At 47.3% G+C, this 17,934-nt stretch overlaps 1 pseudogene; it reads right to left on the reverse strand.

Moving 5' to 3' along the window:
• Nucleotides 1-8,123: 8,123 nt before the first annotated feature.
• Nucleotides 8,124-8,900, reverse strand: LOC101043924 (signal peptidase complex subunit 2 pseudogene; annotated as a pseudogene).
• Nucleotides 8,901-17,934: the final 9,034 nt, after the last annotated feature.

The following is a 17,934-nucleotide window of genomic DNA, read 5'->3' on the forward strand; positions in this document are numbered from 1 at the left end:
CAGAACACGGCAGAGGCATCGCAACAGAGCTCAGCAGATTACCAAAGAGGAACCGTGACCAGGCGCAGTGGCTCACGCCTGTAATCCTAGCACTTTGTGAGGCCAAGGTGGGTGGATCGCTTGAGTCCAGGAGTTCAAGATCAGCCTGGCCAACATGGTAAAACCTCGCCTCTACAAAAAGTACAAGAATTAGCCAGGCGCGGTGGCTCATGCCTGTAATCCCAGCACTTTGGGAGGCCGAGGTGGGCGGATCACGATGTCAGGAGATCAAGACCATCCTGGCTAACACAGTGAAACTCCGTCTCTACTAAAAATACAAAAATTAGCAGGGCGTGGTGGCGTGCCCCTGTAATCCCAGCTACTCAGGAGGCTGAGGCAGGAGAATTGCTTGAACCCAGGAGGTGGAGGTTGCAGGGAGCCGAGATCACTCCACTGCACTCCAGCCTGGGGGACAGAGCAAGATTTCGTCTCAAGCAAAAACAAACAAAAATTAACTGGGGATGGTGGCATACGCCTGTAGTCCCAGCTATTCAGGAGGCTGAAAGTGGGAGATTTCTCAGTTCCTCACCACACGGGTCTCTCTATAGGGCTGCTTGAGTGTCCTCACAACGCGGCAGCTGGCTCTCCCCAAAACAAGTGATTCAAGAGAGAGCAAGATGATGGGAAAGGAAAATAAAAACTCATTGGGACCCCAATTCACTCTGCCAAGAACAAAAAAAATTAAGCTGAAAGCTGAGTCATGCAAGAGGCTGCCTTTCCTTTTATTCCTAAGCAGATAGCTACCGATAAAAGGTTAAACATCTCCACAGGTAGCTACTCTATGTTCACCTTATCTTATGGAAAGTGGCGATTACTGAGTGCGAGATTAATACATAATCGACTCTGCCTCTAGTTGCTTCTTTTCTCTCGCAAGATGTGGATTCAGGAATGCGACCATACCCTCCCTCTTTCTCCTCCAGTCTGCTTTTCCCCTTTGAATACCGAAGCCCTCAAAATCATCTCTGGAGAAAGGCGCAGACCACTCGCTAACTGTTTCTGTGACTCATGTTTATTTCTTCTCAGCATGTCCTTAACCTTGGCAGAGTAAACTTCTAAATTGATGGAGACCTGTCTCAGACACTTTTTGGTTTACAGTGTAAAGTGCAACGTCTTTACAGTGTAAAGTGCAACTGTCGCACTTCTGCAGTCTCCTATTGATTACACAGGCCAGCCTACTGAACCAGTGAACACTGAGGTGTGAAGATCATTTGGGGCCATGTCTTTTTTTTTTGAGACAGAGTCTTGCTCTGTTGCCCAGGCTGGAGTGTAGTAGCATGACCTTGGCTCACTGCAACCTCTGCCTCCCGGGTTCAAGTGATTCTCCTGCCTCAGCTTCCCAAGTAGCTGGGACTACAGGCGCCTGGCTAATTTTTTTTATATTCTCGGTAGAGATGTGGTTTCACCATGTTGGCCAGGCTGGTCTCGAACTCCTGACCTCAAGTGATTTGGCTGCCTCGGCCTCCAAAAGTGCTGGGATTATAGGTGTGAGCCACCCCGCCCGGCCATTTGGGGCCGTCTTTAAGGCTGCCTACCACAGATGGCCTCTGGAGAATGGCCAGGGCTCTGTATAGGTAGCCCAGCCTGCATGAACTGCTGCTCTGGGCTATTCTTCTTCCTCAACTCTGATTTTGCGCTTGCTATACTAGCTAGGACTAGGGTTGGCTCATAAAACACAAAATAAATTAAGTGATTTTAAAAAGATAGAGATTTCTGACTCTTTCACATAGAAGAAAAGTCCAGATAAAAGTCTCAATAGGCTCAGGTCAGTTCTTTCTTTCTACCTTTTAACCCACAGGACATCCTTAAGATCACATCTGTAAGATCACAAAATGGTTGCTGGAAGTCTACCATCACACCCACATTTGAAACAGGAAGTAGGAGAAGGGCCAGGGGCAAAAGGTCTTTCCTAGCAACCCCATCCACCAACTTCCACTTACATCTCAAAGGTTGTCGCTACTCAGCTGCAAGGGAGGCTGGGAAACATCATTTTCTTGTCTGGTTGCAATTCTGCCCCCAGTAACATAGCGGGACGGTTAATAAGGGAGAAGGGGAGAAAGGAGATCAGTTAGGCATGTCTATCATTTGCTAAGCAAACTTCCTGCACGATAATTTGGTCTCCCCAGCTCCTTTATTTAGAGCAGGAGGGCTCTCAATGGGGAACCTCGATGCTCTGTGCAAGCAGGACGTGAAGGCAAAGGTAGGGTTGTCAGCTGCCTGGCTGAGTTTGAAGGTGTGTTCCAAAAACCCACAGTGAAGATCAGCAAAGACCGGGAGACTTATTGTTTTCAAACACTTAAGGAAATCTCAATCCATTCATTAGCTGACCGCTAAGCTAACCCGATGGACTTTAGTGGCCACACATGACAAAGAATACACAGAATTAGTTCAGGAGCAAACAAGGACAGTAGCAACACCATTCACCCTGGAGGGGGACGGAATTTGACTTCTAGAGTTGTTCCATAATATTTCAAGGGTACAATTTTGAGCAACTTTATGGGATGAAAAGAAACTGAAGTGATGATAGTTGCAAATATCCATGAATATACTAAAACTACAGAATTATACACTTTAAATGGGTGGATTGTATGGTGTGAATTTTTTTTTTTTTTTTTTTTTTTTGAGATGGAGTCTTGCTCTGTCTCCCAGGCTGGAGTGTAGTGGCGTAACCTTGGCTCACTGCAGCCTCCATCTCCCAGGTTCAAATGATTCTCCTGCTTCAGCCTCCCTAGTAGCTGAGACTACAGGTGCCCACCACCACGCCTGGCTAATTTTTGTATTTTTAGTAGAGACAGGGTTTCACCATGTTGGTCAGGCTGGTCTTAAGTTCGTGACCTCAAGTGACCCACCTGCCTCGCCCTCCCAAAGTGCTGGGATTACAAGTGTGAGGCACTGTACCCTGCCAGTGCTATGTAAATTATAAAGCTGTTTAGAAAAAAAGAAAGTGGGGTGGAGTGTGGCGCATTGGCTCATGCCTGTAATCTCAGCACTTTGGGAGCCCAAGGCAGGTAGATTACCTGAGGTCAGGAGTTCAAGATCAGCCTGCTCAACATGGTGAAACTCTGTTTCTACTAAAAATACAAAAAATTAGCTGGGTGTGGTGGCAGACACCTGTAATCGCAGCTACTAGGGAGGCTAAGACAGGAGAATCGCTTGAACCCAGGAGGCGGAGGCTGCAGTGAGCTGAGATCACAACACTGCACTCCATCCTGGGCAACAAGAGCAAAACTCCATCTCAAAAAAAGAAAAAAAGAAAGTGCCTCTTCGAGAGGTCGAGGTGGGCAGATTGCTTGAGCCCAGGAGTTCGAGACCAGCCTGGGCAACATGGTGAAATCCCATCTCTACAAAAAAATACAAAAATTGGCTGGGCATGGTGCTCCTGCCTGTAATCCAGCACTTTGGGAGGCCAAGGCAGGCGGATCACTTGAGATCAGAAGTTCAAGACCAGCCTGGCCGACATGGTGAAACCCAGTCTCTACTAAAAATATAAAAACTACTCAGGTGTGATGACGTGTGCCTGTAATCCCAGCAACTTGGGAGGCTGAGGAAGGAGAGTCACTTGAACCCAGGAGGTCAAGGTTGCAGTGAGCCGAGATAGTGCCCCTGCACTCCAGTCTGGGCGGTATAGCCTGACTCTGTTTCAAAAAAACACACATTGAGCAAAAAAAGCAAGACACAAAAGAATACATACTACATGATTAGATTTCTATGAAACTGTAGAAAAGACAAATGTAATCTAGAGTGACAGATCAGGCTAGATGTGGTGGCTCACACCTGTAATCCCAGTGCTGTAGGAGGCCAAGTCAGGAGGATTGCTTAAGGCTGGGAGCTCAAGACCAGCTTGGGCAGTATAGTGAGACCCTATGTTTAATGTTTATTAAATAGAGACCATCTCTCTCTCTCTCTCTATTTTTTTTTTTTTTTTTTTTTGAGACAGAGTCTTGCTCTGTTGCCCAAGCTGGAGTGCAGTGGTGCGACCTCGGCTCACTGCAACCTCTGCCTGCCGGGTTCGAGCGATTCTCCTGCCTCAGCCTTCTGAGTAGCTGGGACTACAGGCACATGCTACCATGCCTGGCTAATTTATTTTTATTTTATTTTTTTATTTTTAGTAGAGATGGGGGTGTCACCATATTGGTCAGGCTGGTTTTGAACTCCTGACCTCGCGATCCAACTGCCTCAGCCTCCCAGAGTACTGAGATTACAGGTGTGAGCCACCATGTTCAGCCTAGAGACCATCTCTATTTAATACAAATTAATTTTTGAAGAACAGAATGCCTGGGAGGTGCTGGGGAGACTTGTAAGAGTTATGTGACAGCTGTCAGTGGTTTGGGTGACAGGAAGGAGAGAGGCTGTACTAAGGACATGATTTGGGTTTGATTTTTTTCAAGGACAGAGGAGATATGGATTCCATTTACAGCCTGTGAGGGTGATGTCTGGCGAAAGACAGAAAGAAAACGTAACAGAGACTTGGGAAATCAAGAAACGCCGAAGAAACGGGGATGAGTAGGATGAGTTCAAGCAATAGGTTAGTCTTGGGAAGGTGTATAACCAGTTAGCCAGGCTGCTTCAGGAAGGATCTGATGTGCACATGGACACACACACACACACACACACACACACACTCCCGGAGGTGAAGGCAAGGCCAGTTCACCAGGCCTGGGAAGAGAAGGAGGCCCCAGTGAACTGCTCTGTAGGAGCTGGGGCTGGGGAAAAGCCACGCTTTGAACCTGCTGTCAGGAAGAGCAGGGAGCCGCCGGGGGCTGTCAGGCATAGAGCTGGAACTTATTAATCAGTAATGAAGCCAGTCAGCGGGTTTATGGATTCTACCCTAGCAACCTGGGAGCAAAGCGGAGAAATAAACATTTCAGATGCCAGTTCCCTCTCAGTCCCCTGGACCGTGCTGGCTTCTCCCTGTCAGGCAGAAGGTCTGGATGGGCCTGTCCCTGGTGAGGTGGGGAGGCTGCTGTGCCGATGAGGCCTGGCTTGTGCCCTCCAGCAAGGCACCCGCCTCTCAAGGGCCTATGCTTGTGTGTGCCTTAGCTGCTGTGCCCTTGGTCATCTCAGACCCCTGGCCAGGCCCTAGGTGTGTGTGGCGGGAGGTGGGACTGGAAGAGGGGTGCATCTGCTGTGTTCACTGTGAGCCCCAAAGTCCCTTTGCTCAAGGGGGAGAATGGGCAGAGGTTCCTGCGAGTCAGCTTCCTCCGGAGCCCTGACCTTTCATCTGCTTCTCAGTCACCCCCAGGGATTTACGCAAGAGCAGAGCCGCTGCTGTAAAGAAAAAAAGCCCTCCCCTGAGGTGGCTTTCAGCCAGAGCCCGAACACTTTTTATGCTTATCTGTCACATGATGTCCTCCTCTGTTTAGTTTTTTTCCACCTTTAATTATCTTATGATTGCAAGATTACATGCTTATTGTCAGACATTCAAATCATGTGGAAAGGCCGGGCACAGAATCATGCCTGTAATCCCAGCAATTTGGGAGGTCGAGGCAGGCAGATCATCTGAGGTCAGGAGGCCAACATGGTGAAACTCCACCTCTACTAAAAATACAAAATTAGCCGGGTGTGGTGGTGTGCAGCTGTATTTCCAGCTACTTAGGAGGCTGAGGCAGGAGAATCGCTTGAACCCGGGCGGCGAAGGATGCAGCAAGCTGAGATCACACCACTGCACTCCAGCCCGGGCGGCAGGGCGAGACTCAGCCTCAGAAAAAAAGAAAACAAAACCCCCACAAACTATGTGGAAAGATCTTTTCTATAGGAGATAACTTTGAAAGAAAGAAAGAAAGAAAGAAAGAAAGAAAGAAAAGAAACAAACGATGTGGAAATGATAGAATATTTGCTATGCTCTCACCTTCCAGATATGACCACTGTTCAGTGTAGTCTATATTCCTCAGGACATATAAGAATATTCATGTGGCCGGGCGTGGTGGCTCACGCCTGTAATCCCAGCACATTGGGAGGCTGAGACGGGCGGATCACGAGATCAGGAGTTTGAGACCAGCCTGGCCAACATAGTAAAACCCTGTCTCTACAAAAAAAATACAAAAAAATTAGCCAGGCGTGGTGATGGGAGCCTGTAATCCCAGCTACTTGGGAGGCTGAAGCAGGAGAACTGCTTGAACCCAGGAAGCGGAGCTTGCAGTGAGCCGATATTGGGCCACTGCACTCTAGCCTGGGCAACAGAGTGAGACTCGGTCTCAAAAAAAAAAAAAAAAATTCATATACATAAGAATGTAATCTTTATTTTTTATTCTAGTAAATATATACAACTTTAAAATATTTTGTAAATTTTCATAAAATATTTAAAAATAGGCTGGGCACAGTGGCTCATGCCTGTAATCCCAACACTTTGGGAGGCCGAGGCAGGCAGATCACTTGAGGTTATGAGTTCCAGACCAGCCTGACCAACATGGTGAAACCCTGTCTCTACTAAAAATGCGCGCGCGCGCGCACACACACACACACACACACACACACACACACACACACCAAATTAGCCAGGCGTGGTGGCACGCACCTGTAATCTCATCTACTTGGGAGGCTGAGGTGGGAGTCGCTTGAACTTGAGGGGCAGAGGTTGCAGTGAGCCGAGATTGTGCCACTGCATTCCAGCCTGGGCGCCAGAGTAAGACTTCATCCTAAAAAAAAATGAAAAGGCCGGGCACAGTGGCTCATGCCTGTAATCCCAGCACTCTGGGAGGCTGAGGTGGGTGGATCACAAGGTTAGGAGTTTGAGACCAGCCTGATGAACATGGTGAAACCCTGTCTCTACTAAAAATACAAAAATCAGCCGGGTGTGGTGGCATGCATCTATAATCCCAGCTATTCAGGAGGCTGAGGCAGAAGAATCACTTGAACCCAGGAGGCAGAGGTTGCAGTGGGCCCAGATGTGCCATTGCACTCCAGCCTGGGCAACAGAGTGAGACTCCATCTAAAAAAAAAAAAAAATTAAAAATAGAAAAAATATATAATGTACTGTTTTAACCATGTTTCAGTGTACAGTTCAGTGGCATTCAGTGCATTTACATTGTTGTGCAACCATCATCACCACCCACCTCTAGAACCTTTTCATCTTCCCGAACTGAAATTCCATACCCCATAAACACTAATTTCCTGTTTTCCCTTCCCCACTAGCTGCTGCTAACCACCATTCCACTTTCTTTTTTTTTTTTTCCACATCTTCCTTCCTTTTATTGAAAAAAATTTTTAGAAAATGGCAGTTAATAAAAGGCACAAACAAATCAATAGGGATATAATAGTGGAAAACACAATATAAAACTAAAATGCCATTGGCTTCTTTAATTGGTTAAGAGCACAAAATGTAAGAGGCAGATCTGTTTCAAACAAATTAAAAAGCTATGTGTTTTTTAAATTCTCCCCAAATCAGATACGTACACACCCACAAAAATAGTGTGTGAAGGAAAGTGGTCATACACAAGAAGTTGCATCCTGAATTCAAGGAAACACATGTTGAAATAGGAATTAACAGAGTCAGCAACAGATTAATAATTTTTTTAAATTGAGTCTTTTTTTTTTTTTTTTTTTTTTTTTTTTGTTGTTTTGAGAGTTTCGCTCTTGTTACCCAGGCTGGAGTGCAATGGCGCGATCTCGGCTCCCCGCAACCTCCGCCTCCTGGGTTCAGGCAATTCTCCTGCCTCAGCCTCCTGAGTAGCTGGGATTACAGGCACGCGCCACCATGCCCAGCTAATTTTTTGTATTTTTAGTAGAGACGGGGTTTCACCATATTGACCAGGATGGTCTCGATCTCTTGACCTTGTGATCCACCCGCCTCGGCCTCCCAAAGTGCTGGGATTACAGGCTTGAGCCACCGCGCCCGGCTAAATTGAGTCTTAATATGCTACATAGCCCAAAGCTATACTATATAAAGTACTGCCAGGCACTAAGGAAAGTCTGTACAGCTTTTAGCAAAACTGCTTCCCCCAAAAAAGCAAATTAAAATAATGCAATAGCAGACCAAGGAGACTACAGCTAGACATCAGAGCTACAACTTCTCATAATCTGAGTTGGAAAATCTTATTTATCCAGAACAGACTAAAATTTCAGGACAAAACAGGGACTTTTTTTTAACATTTTTTACTTTACCCACTTCAAGTTCTTTTTATCTCCCCCACCCCTAAAACCAGTAACTCAGCAAGATCCAGCAGAAAGAGGGCTACTTTTAGAATTGGCTATTTTATTTTTCTTTCTGTGGCAAGACTGTCATGGAGCCTGGATATTTCAGGCTCTTATGCATCCATGACCAGTGTCCCACTGTGGTCAGAAAACTTAGCAATGGACTTAAAGTCGGCTTCCCACTGCTGCTTTTTTCTCCCACTGATGAACGTCAGCTTCAAGGTGTATTTGTCACCAAACCTTTTAAGAGTGGAGGACAGCTGCCAAATATCATCAGGATCCATTCCTGTAGGATCTTTCCTGTGGGCCACGAGAAAGATGCTCTTCTCTTTATACGAGGTATAAATGGTCAGAATCCCCATCATCACAAAACAGGATATGACGCACAAAGCCAAAACGGGTTTGGACTCTGGAAAGGGGTGCATATAATCCCAAATCAAAGCCACTATGGCAAAGAAACAGGAGATTGTACAGATGGTGAGGCGACCGTCAATTAGACCAAAATTCTCTACATATTTGTATTTTTCCAGAAGTACCTTTTCGGCAGAGTCATCCAAAGAGTTTTTCACGGCCGATCCATCCCGCTTGTCAATTTTTACAGGCTTATCGTCTATCTTCCACTTATCCAACCAGCCACTACGGCCAATGCCTGTCCCGCAGCTGGAACTACCGCCAGCCCCACTACTACCTCCGCTACCACCGCTTCGCCCGCCCTGTGCAGCTGCCGACGCCATCCTGTCCTCCTCTGCGTCTCCAGTCCGCTTTCTGTCTCTATGAATGTAACTATTCTAGAGATCTCAGATAAGCGGACTCACAATATGTGTCCTTTTGTGTCTGGCTTCTTCCACGTAGTAGAATATCTAAGGTTCGCCCACGTTGTAGTATGTGTCAGAATTTCCTTCCTACAAAATTTATTTTCTAGAAAAAATTAAAAAATATTAAAGATACAATTAGTTGGGTGTGGTGGCGCATGCCTGTGGCCCCAGCTTCTCAGGAGGCTGAGGTGGGAAGATTACTTGAGCCTGGGTAGTCCAGGCGGCAGTGAGCTATGATTGGACCACTGTACTCCAGCCTGGGTGACAGTGAGACCCTGCCTCAAAAAAAAAAAAAAAAAAAAAAGTCCTTCCTTTTTAAGCCTGAATAATACTCCACTGTATAGATGTATCACATTTTTTACCCATTCATTCATTGATGGACATTTGAATTGTCTCCACAACCCAAATATATTCTTTTTTTTTTTTTTTTTTTTTTTTTGGAGACAGTGTCTCATTCCATCACCCACGCTGGAGTGCAGTGGCGCAATCTCGGCTTACTGCAACCTCCGCCTCCTGGCTTCAAGCGATTCTCCTGCCCCAGCCTCCCTCGCAGCTGGGGTTACAGGCGTCCAGCACCATGTCTGGTTACTTTTTGTATTTTAGTAGAGATGAGGCTTTACCGTGTTGGCCAGGCTGGTCTCAAACTCCTGGGCTCAAACAATCCACCCAGCTCGCCCTCCAGAAGTGCTGGGATTATAGATGTGAGCCAACACACCTGGCAAGAATGTATTCTTAAATGAAAGAATATCAGTGAATCTTGTTGTTTTTCACTCCCAGAAATTCTTTGGATGGTTTTACTTTCTGATTGACACAGAGAAGCCCAGCAGGCAGGCCTCTCACACTCCGGATCCTGCGGCGCTTTTTGCTTCTGCACCTTTGTCCACTGATTTTGTCTTTCTCCTGGCAGTTTCCATTGCCCAAAACGCTCTCTGTGCTCCTTCCCGCCTGGCCATTCCCTTCCTGGCCCCTCAGCCAACCACTCCCTGCTGCTTGTATCTACAGCAGTACTTTGCAGATTAGCATGAGATTTACTTCATGTTATTTTGACTTTCCAACTAATGGTAAGCACCCCTTGTAAGGTGCCTTGTCTCTGGCATTCTCCCTGGTTCTACGTTTGATACTGGGCACAGTCATTTATGGAGGACTTGACTCCATAGGATCCTGAAAGCCAGGTCAAGCAATTTAGACTTCGTGCTAGCAGGACATTCTTAAGCAAGGCAGTGACAAAACCAAGCAGTATTTTATGCAGATTTGTGTTGGGGCAGGGGAGTAAGCTAAACTAAATACCCTTTGCAAGCCCTACGAACTGACGCTTTCTCTCCATATCTGGTTAATGCTCCCTGTCTTATCAATAAATGGACAATAGACGTTTACTGCACATTTGCAGCTGGCGTTCAGAATAATGATTACAAAGTCATTGTGCAGGCTGGACGCGGTGGCTCATGCCTGTAATCCCAGCACTTTGGGAGGCTGAGGTGAGTGAATCATGAAGTCAGCCTAGCCAACATGGTGAAACCCCGTCTCTACTAGAAATACAAAAATTAGCTGGGTGTGCATTCTGTGCAGGAGACGCTCAAGGGGAGAAGAAAAGACACGCACATAAAAATACCTTCAAGGGTAAACAACCTTTATCCCATGTAAATGGCAATGCAGATATAATAAGCAAATGATATAATAAGCAGATTGCAATGGGAAGGGGAGAAAAAAAGATATATATATATCTTTATACTCACTAGACTATGGAGGATTCACCACCAGACCAGGAAACAACAGCCTGGGCTCCAGAGTCGGCCACTTGTCCATGCACAGACTAGGAGAGGTCTCATGAAGCTTCCGCGCAGTCTGGGACCCTAGCTCTTTTTGTCTTTTTTTTTTTTTAAATATATATATTTTTTAGAGGCAGGGTCTCACTATATTGCCTAGGCTGGAGTGTAGTGGCTATTCACAGGTGCGATCTCACTACTGATCAGCACGGGAGTTTTGACCTGCTCCGTTTCCGACCTGGGCCGGTTCAGCCCTCCTTAGGCAACCTGGTGGTCCCCTGCTCCCAGGAGGTCACCATATTGATGGCGAACTTAGTGTGGACACCCGATCCGCATAGCGCCCTACAGCCCAGAACTCCTGGGCTCAAGCGATCCTCCCACTTCAGCCTCCCAAGTAGCTGGGACTACAGGCACGCGCCACTGCGCCCAGCCCTAGCTCTTTTTTGTAACAAGTTGTTAGGCATGAGGCCCAGTCACGAGGGCCCTTTGCGACTGGGCTCAAGGAACACGAAAAGGTCAACTTGTTTTTGCGACTGTCTGCTGTTTTTCATTAACTAACATATAGGAATAGATTGAAATAGAGATTTCTCCCACTGTTCCGGGATTTGGTGACCATTGTTTGTGTCCATGTTCAATTGAGTTTAAATTTAATATTTAACTTTTCTGGCCGGGTGCAGTGGCTTACACCTGTAATCTCAGCACTTTGGAAGGCTGAGGTGGGTGGATCACCTGAGGTCAGGGGTTTGAGACCAGCCTGGACAACATGGTGAAACCCCATCTCTACTAAAAATACAAAATTAGCTGGGTGTGGCGGCACGTGCCTCTAATCCCAGCTATTTGGGAGGCTGAGGCAGGAGAATCACTTGAACCTGGAAGGTGGAGGTTGCAGTGAGCCAAGATTGTGCCATTGCACTCCAGTCTGGGCAACCAGAGCAAAACTCTGTCTCCAAAAAAAAAAAAAAAAAAATTAATATTTAACTTTTTCCTACACAGCGTGTGGTGGTGGATACCTGTAATTCCAGCTACTCAGGAGGCTGAGGCAGGAGAATCACTTGAACCCGGGGGGCAGAGGTTGCAGTGAGCTGAGATCACGCCACTGCATTCCAGCCTGGGCAACAAAGCGAGATTCTGTCTAAAAAAAGAAAAAAAAAAGTATAAGACAATTGGGAAAATATGAACATAGACACGTGATGATATGAAATAATTATTGTTCTGTAAGTAAGAAGCCAAAAAAAAAAGAAATAATTATTATTATGGTGAGTATTAATGGTACTGTGGTTATGTTCTTTTATAAAAGTCCTTAGCGCTTAGAGATATCTCTGAAAAAATCTACAAATGAAATGCTATGATATCTGGGATTTGCTGCAAAGGATTCTGGGCGTGGGGGAGTGGGTGAAGATATAAAGGCAACAAGATTAGCCATCAGTTTTTATTTTGTTTTCATTTTGCGACAGGGTCTTGTTCTGTCACCAGGGCTGGAGGGCAATGGTGTGTTCACAGCTCACTGCAGCGTTGACCTCCTGGGTTCAAGTGATCCTCCTGCGTCAGCCTCCTAAGTAGCTGGGACCAGAGATGCATGCCACCATGCCCAGCTAACTTTGATTTTTGTAGAGATGGGGGTCTCGCTATGATGCGAGAACTCCTGGTATCAAGCAATCCTCCCTCCTCGGCCTCCCAAGGTGCTGAGATTACAGGCGTGAGTGACTGCAGTGGGCCAGCCATCAGTTTTTGAAATGGGGATTATTTTACTGTTTTCTCTACTTGGATATATCTTGAAAATTTCCATAATATAAGTTTCAAAGGCTGGGCTTGGTGGCTCACACCTCTAATCCCAGCACTTTAGGAGGTCGAGGTGGGTGGTTTACTTGACCTCAAGAGTTCAAGACCAGCCTGGGCAACATGGTAAAACCCCATCTGTACCAAAACACAACACAACAACAACAACAACAACAACAACAACACAAAAACTAGCCAGGTGTGGTGGTACACACCTGTGGTCCCAGTTACTTGGGAGGTTGAGTTTGGAGGATCGCTTGAGCCCAGAAGGTCAAGGCTGAAGTGAGCTGTGATTGTGTCACCACGCTCCAGCGTGGGTGACAAAGTGAGACCCTCCCTGTCTGAAAAAAAAAAAAGTTTGAAAATGTTCAAATAAAAATGTGTGCATAAATACGTACAGCTGCTTTCCTGGTCACACTACATTTACCGCAGAACTGAGTCCAGGACAGAGAAGAGAGATGTTCCAGAATGGCATGCCCATTGTACGTGGACTTCCAGCCACTTGGCCAACTGAAAGGAAAAAGAGAGAAAGATGGGAAGCTGGGGCCAGGTGCAGTGGCTCACACCTCTAATCCCAGCACTTTGGGAAGCCGAGGCAGGTGAATCATGAGGTCAGGAGTTTGAGACCAGCCTGACCAACATGGTGCAACCCTGTCTCTACTAAAAATACAAATATTAGCCAGGCATGGTGGTGCTTGCCTATAGTCCCAGCTATTTGGGAGGCTGAGGCAGGAGAATTGATTGACCCTGGGAGGCAGAGGTTGCAGTGAGCTGAGATCGCCCCACTGCACTCCAGCCTGGGTGACGGAGTGAGACTGAGTCTACAAAAAAAAAAAAAAAAAAAAAAAGAAGAAGAAGAGAAGTTAAAGTTGGGATGATGTTGAGAAGACAGGGGAATGGAGTTTGTGGAAAGGGAATTCTGCATGATGGGAGAAGTTAACCAGAAGGGCCCAGAGGAGGGTGCCTGGGATAGGCAAATGCCTGGAAACGCACAGGGTTGGAAAGGACCTTCGTGGGCTCCACCGCACAGCCCTGGGATGCCCTCTCTCTCCCAGCTTCTTTCCCCAAAAGCCTCCATCTGCTTTTTGAGCACGTGACTCAGACTGTATGCCCATTGGGACCGTATGCCCATACTGCATGCACACTGTGTGCCCACAGAGACTCTGGGAGCACCGCCCAGGTAACCTGGGGCCTCTTTCACCAGTTCCCTTAACTACTCCAGTGGCTGTTACTGATGGTTCACACCTTCGACCCTCTACAGAGGTTTGCCTTCATGCCCTCAGATAACTGGTGCCACTCAGACCTGAGGTGTTCTGGAGCTAGGCATTTTTCTTTCTCTCTTTTTTTTTTTTTTTTTTTAAACAGAGTCTCTTTCTGTCACCCGGCTGGAGTGCAGTGGTGTGATCTTGGCTCACTGCAACCTCCGCCTCCCAGGTTCAAGTGATTCTTCTGTGTCAGCCTCCCAAGTATCTGGGACTACAGGCGCGTGCCACCATGCCCAGCTCACTTTTTGTATTTTTAATACAGACAGGGTTTCACTGTGTTAGGCAGGATGATCTCAATCTCCTGACCTTGTGATCTGCCCGCCTCGGCCTCCCAAAGTGCTGGGATTATAGGCAGAGCCACCGCGCCCGGCCGGAGCTAGGCATCTTCAATCACTGATTGGTATAGAGGCATAGAGTCTGCTTTTCCTGGCTTCTGCGCAGAACAGATTCTGAGGTCCTGTGCCTGCTCCAGAGCTCCCCTCCCCGTGGGATCAGGCCTGATGCTACGCTCCCGGAACCACATCCTTGCTAGGCTTCTTCTCTCCTCTTCTCTCCTTACAGCTTCCTGCCGAGAGCACCCCCACTCACTAATTGCCACTTGTGCAAGAACCCATGTCCCTGGCTCTACTTTTAAGGAGGCTGACTTGAGACAAAAAGCGGGGTAGGCCCGCGGTTTGTTTTTCTCTGGGTTGTGACGCTCAGAACACACTGTAGTGATTATGCATATGTTTCTCCCCAAGGCAGAGACCAAGTCTCATACTTATTTCTTTCCTCCATCCAACCTGAAATGATTAAAGCCAAAAAGATCCTGGCTTGAAGCGCCCATTGGAAAGGATGTGCATGTGACGGAGCTACTGGGCTACAAAGGAAGCTGTCTGGCGCTGGTCTAAGCTGTGTAGGAAAAAGAAAAAACAGAAAACCTAGTTCTGTGGATTGTCACGCCCAAGCTAAGCCACTAGAATTCAGCTTGAGGACCTCTCTGGCTGATTGTGGCCTGTATGTTTTCTTCTTCTCTTTTTTTTTTTGAGACAGAGTCTCACTCTTGTCACCTAGGCTGGAGTGCAGTGGCGCAATCTCAGCTCACTGCAACCTCCGCCTCCCGGGTTCAAGTGATTCTCCTGCCTCAGCCTCCTTAGTAGCTGGGATTACATGTGTGTGCCACCACACCTGCCTACTTTTTGTGTTTTTGGTAAAGACAGGGTTTCAGCATGTTGGCAAGGCTGGTCTCGAACTCCTGACTTCAAGACCAGCCTTGAACTCCTGATCCGCCCGCCTCAGCCTCCCAAAGTGCTGGGATTACAGGCGTGAGCAACCACGCCTGGCCCTTCATTTACCCTTTAGAAGTCCCCGGTGGGAGTCGACCCCATTCTAGTTCACCATAGCCTGCTTTAGTCTTCTCAAGCGTCGGTCTGACAGGGTCCCCCGTGCTTCTACACAGCAGCACCTCCCTCAGCCCCGGAGCATCTCTCACGCTGGCCCTGAGGCTTCTTTGTGGCTGTCTGGGTTGGGAGACTCCACCTCAGCATTCTGAAGCTTGTGCAAACACCCCAAGGGCAACCCTTGGCTGAATGGGGCTGGGAGCCATAGATAAATACTTTCCTGTTCTACCCTTTGAGCAGAGAATTCTGAGAGTCATTTACATGGCTTGGAAAGCCTCCAGTGATAGCAAACCCCAGTTACCTACAATAATGAGGGGCTTGGATCAGCTTTCCCTCCTCCATTTCACTCGTCCCTGTCACTCCTGTTCCTCGGGACTATTCCAAGAAATCAACTAACTATAAGGAAGCCCTGCTTTGGGGGCCAGGGTGGGGAGAGTGAGGGTGAGGAGACAGGCTCAGATGGATCCCACATTAGACTTTGGTTAAGAGGTAACACCTTCCCACACACATCCTTCCCCATATAACCTTTCATTTTCAGGGCTTGGGTAGGGTCTCAGACACCGCAGCTACTACCCCTACCCGGGAAATCTCTTCCCCTTTCTCGCTCTCTGACCTTTCCTATCTTTGATCTGGGTGAGACCCTCCAGAGTCGCTGAACAGGCCCAGGAACCATTTCTTTTGTAAATCTATATATGGCGATTTGGCACCTGACTCTGAAATTTCACGTTTATTGTAGCTCAGTGTCTCTGCAGAAGCTTCCATTTTCATATCCTGTTACACACTGATCATTCCATCCAGAGTTCCTCTTCCCTAAAATGCTGACACCTAGTTTTTTTAGTGTCTATAACACAAGTTCCAGTTTTCCTGCCATTCAGGTCCACCCCTCTGGTCCTGTTCTGAGCTGGGTTACTAACGTCAGTGTTAAAATATTCCCACTCCCTGCCCACTGCACTCCCTGCCCACTGCCAGCGAAGCCAATGAGGCACACTCCCCAGAAGACCTGACTGGCAAATAGTCTATGATTGCCTTTGCCTGAATACTACTTGGCTATAAATGCAGCCTCACATTTTAGCAGCCAAGTCATCTGGCTACTTAGTAACTGCTGATCCCTATTTCCTAATGCCTGCCCGACATTTCCACTGGGATGTCTTCAGGCTCCTCACATTAATAAACCCATGATAGCTCATTATGTTGTCCCACAGAGCTCTGCCTCATGTATTTGTGGTCTCGGTGAATGGCGTCACTCAACCTCCTAGACTAGCCACCTCAGAGACATCTCTTGTAAGGACTTCAGCCCCTCCACCCTCCCCATCCAATTCCATCTCTCCTGATCCTTTGGGTTCTACAGCTTGAACGAGTCTCCAGCCCCACTACCTCAGCTCACGTGCCATCCCTCCAACAGCCTCCTATCTGGTACCCCTCCGACCTCCATGGGGTCTTATCTTTCTCTGAGTCAACTCAGATCTGGTAGCTTTTTGGTTTAGAAACTTTTGTGATCTTTCCATCATTGGCCGTATGAGCAGCCAGCTTTCAGTTCACAGGTGAGAACAATGATAAAAGTCTTCACAAATCAGCCCTAAGACCTTTCCCCAGCCTCAGTTTGGGCACGTATATGAGGCCTCTGACCTTCCTTGAAGGTCATGATCTTGGGTCCAGTGGGACTAAGGTTTGAAACTCTACTTCCCTTTTCATTTCTGCCACCAAGTCTCTGAATCCCAGCTTCCGACAGTAACCCCGTGACTGTGGTTCTCAAGTCCTCGGTCATTACTCTCTGCTCTCATCATTCTCTTCCTGTATTGAGTCAGGTTTCTCAATGATGACTGCCTGCTATTAATTTTCAAAGTCCCTAGCATACTGCTGGCTGTATCCAAATAACAGTAATCTGAGTACATAGTCCCCAGTCCCCCGGGGAGCATCAAGTGGCCAAAGCTCATTAGGAAACTACAGAAGTGGCCTGCAATGTTCACTCTTCATACCTGCTTTGAGGGCAGGATTCCAGAACACAGACATCTTCTCCACCCACTCGTCTCAGGTTTTTTTTTTTTTTTTTTGAGATGGAGTCTCTCTCTGTTGCCCAGGCTGGAGTGCAGTGGTGGGATCGTGGCTCACTGCAACCTCCACCTCCCGGGTTCAAGTGATTCTCCTGCCTCAGCCTCCTGAATAGCTGGGATTACAGGCGCCCACCACCACGCCCAGCTAATTTTTGTATTTTTAGTAGAGACAGAGTTTCACCGTGTTGGTTAGGCTGCTCTCAAATTCCTGACCTTGTGATCCACCCCCTCGGCCTCCCAAAGTGCTGGGATTACAAGGGTGAGCCACCATGCCAGCCTCTTCTCAGTAGTTGATGTCATCCTGAGAGACTCAACTTGGGCACATCATAGTACCTGCTTGAGTCCATTGATATGCTGAGGACAGGCCCCACCTGCTCTTGGAGTGGCCAAAGGGCTGGGTGTGGGGAGGAGAAGATCAGGGACCCCAGGGCCGCTGGAGCAGGTGCCAAGAGCCAACCAAATCTACATACAGGTTAGAAGCCACCCAGACTGCGGATGAACAGTTCTGAACTCAGAACCTGTGAACCCCTAAGTCATGAATTTCCAGAAATTATAGATAAAATCTGATAATATATATACTGGCACTTCTGGGAAGAAGGTTCACAATTCTCATTACATTCTCAAAGGCGTTTGGGACACAAATGAGCTTCAGAAAAAGAGAAAAAGTGGCCCTATGGAATTATTATTTTGTCAGAATATGTTTCTTCTTGATTACAAAC

Source organism: Saimiri boliviensis, chromosome X (assembly GCF_048565385.1).
Source record: "Saimiri boliviensis isolate mSaiBol1 chromosome X, mSaiBol1.pri, whole genome shotgun sequence".
Classification (NCBI taxonomy): domain Eukaryota; kingdom Metazoa; phylum Chordata; class Mammalia; order Primates; family Cebidae; genus Saimiri; species Saimiri boliviensis.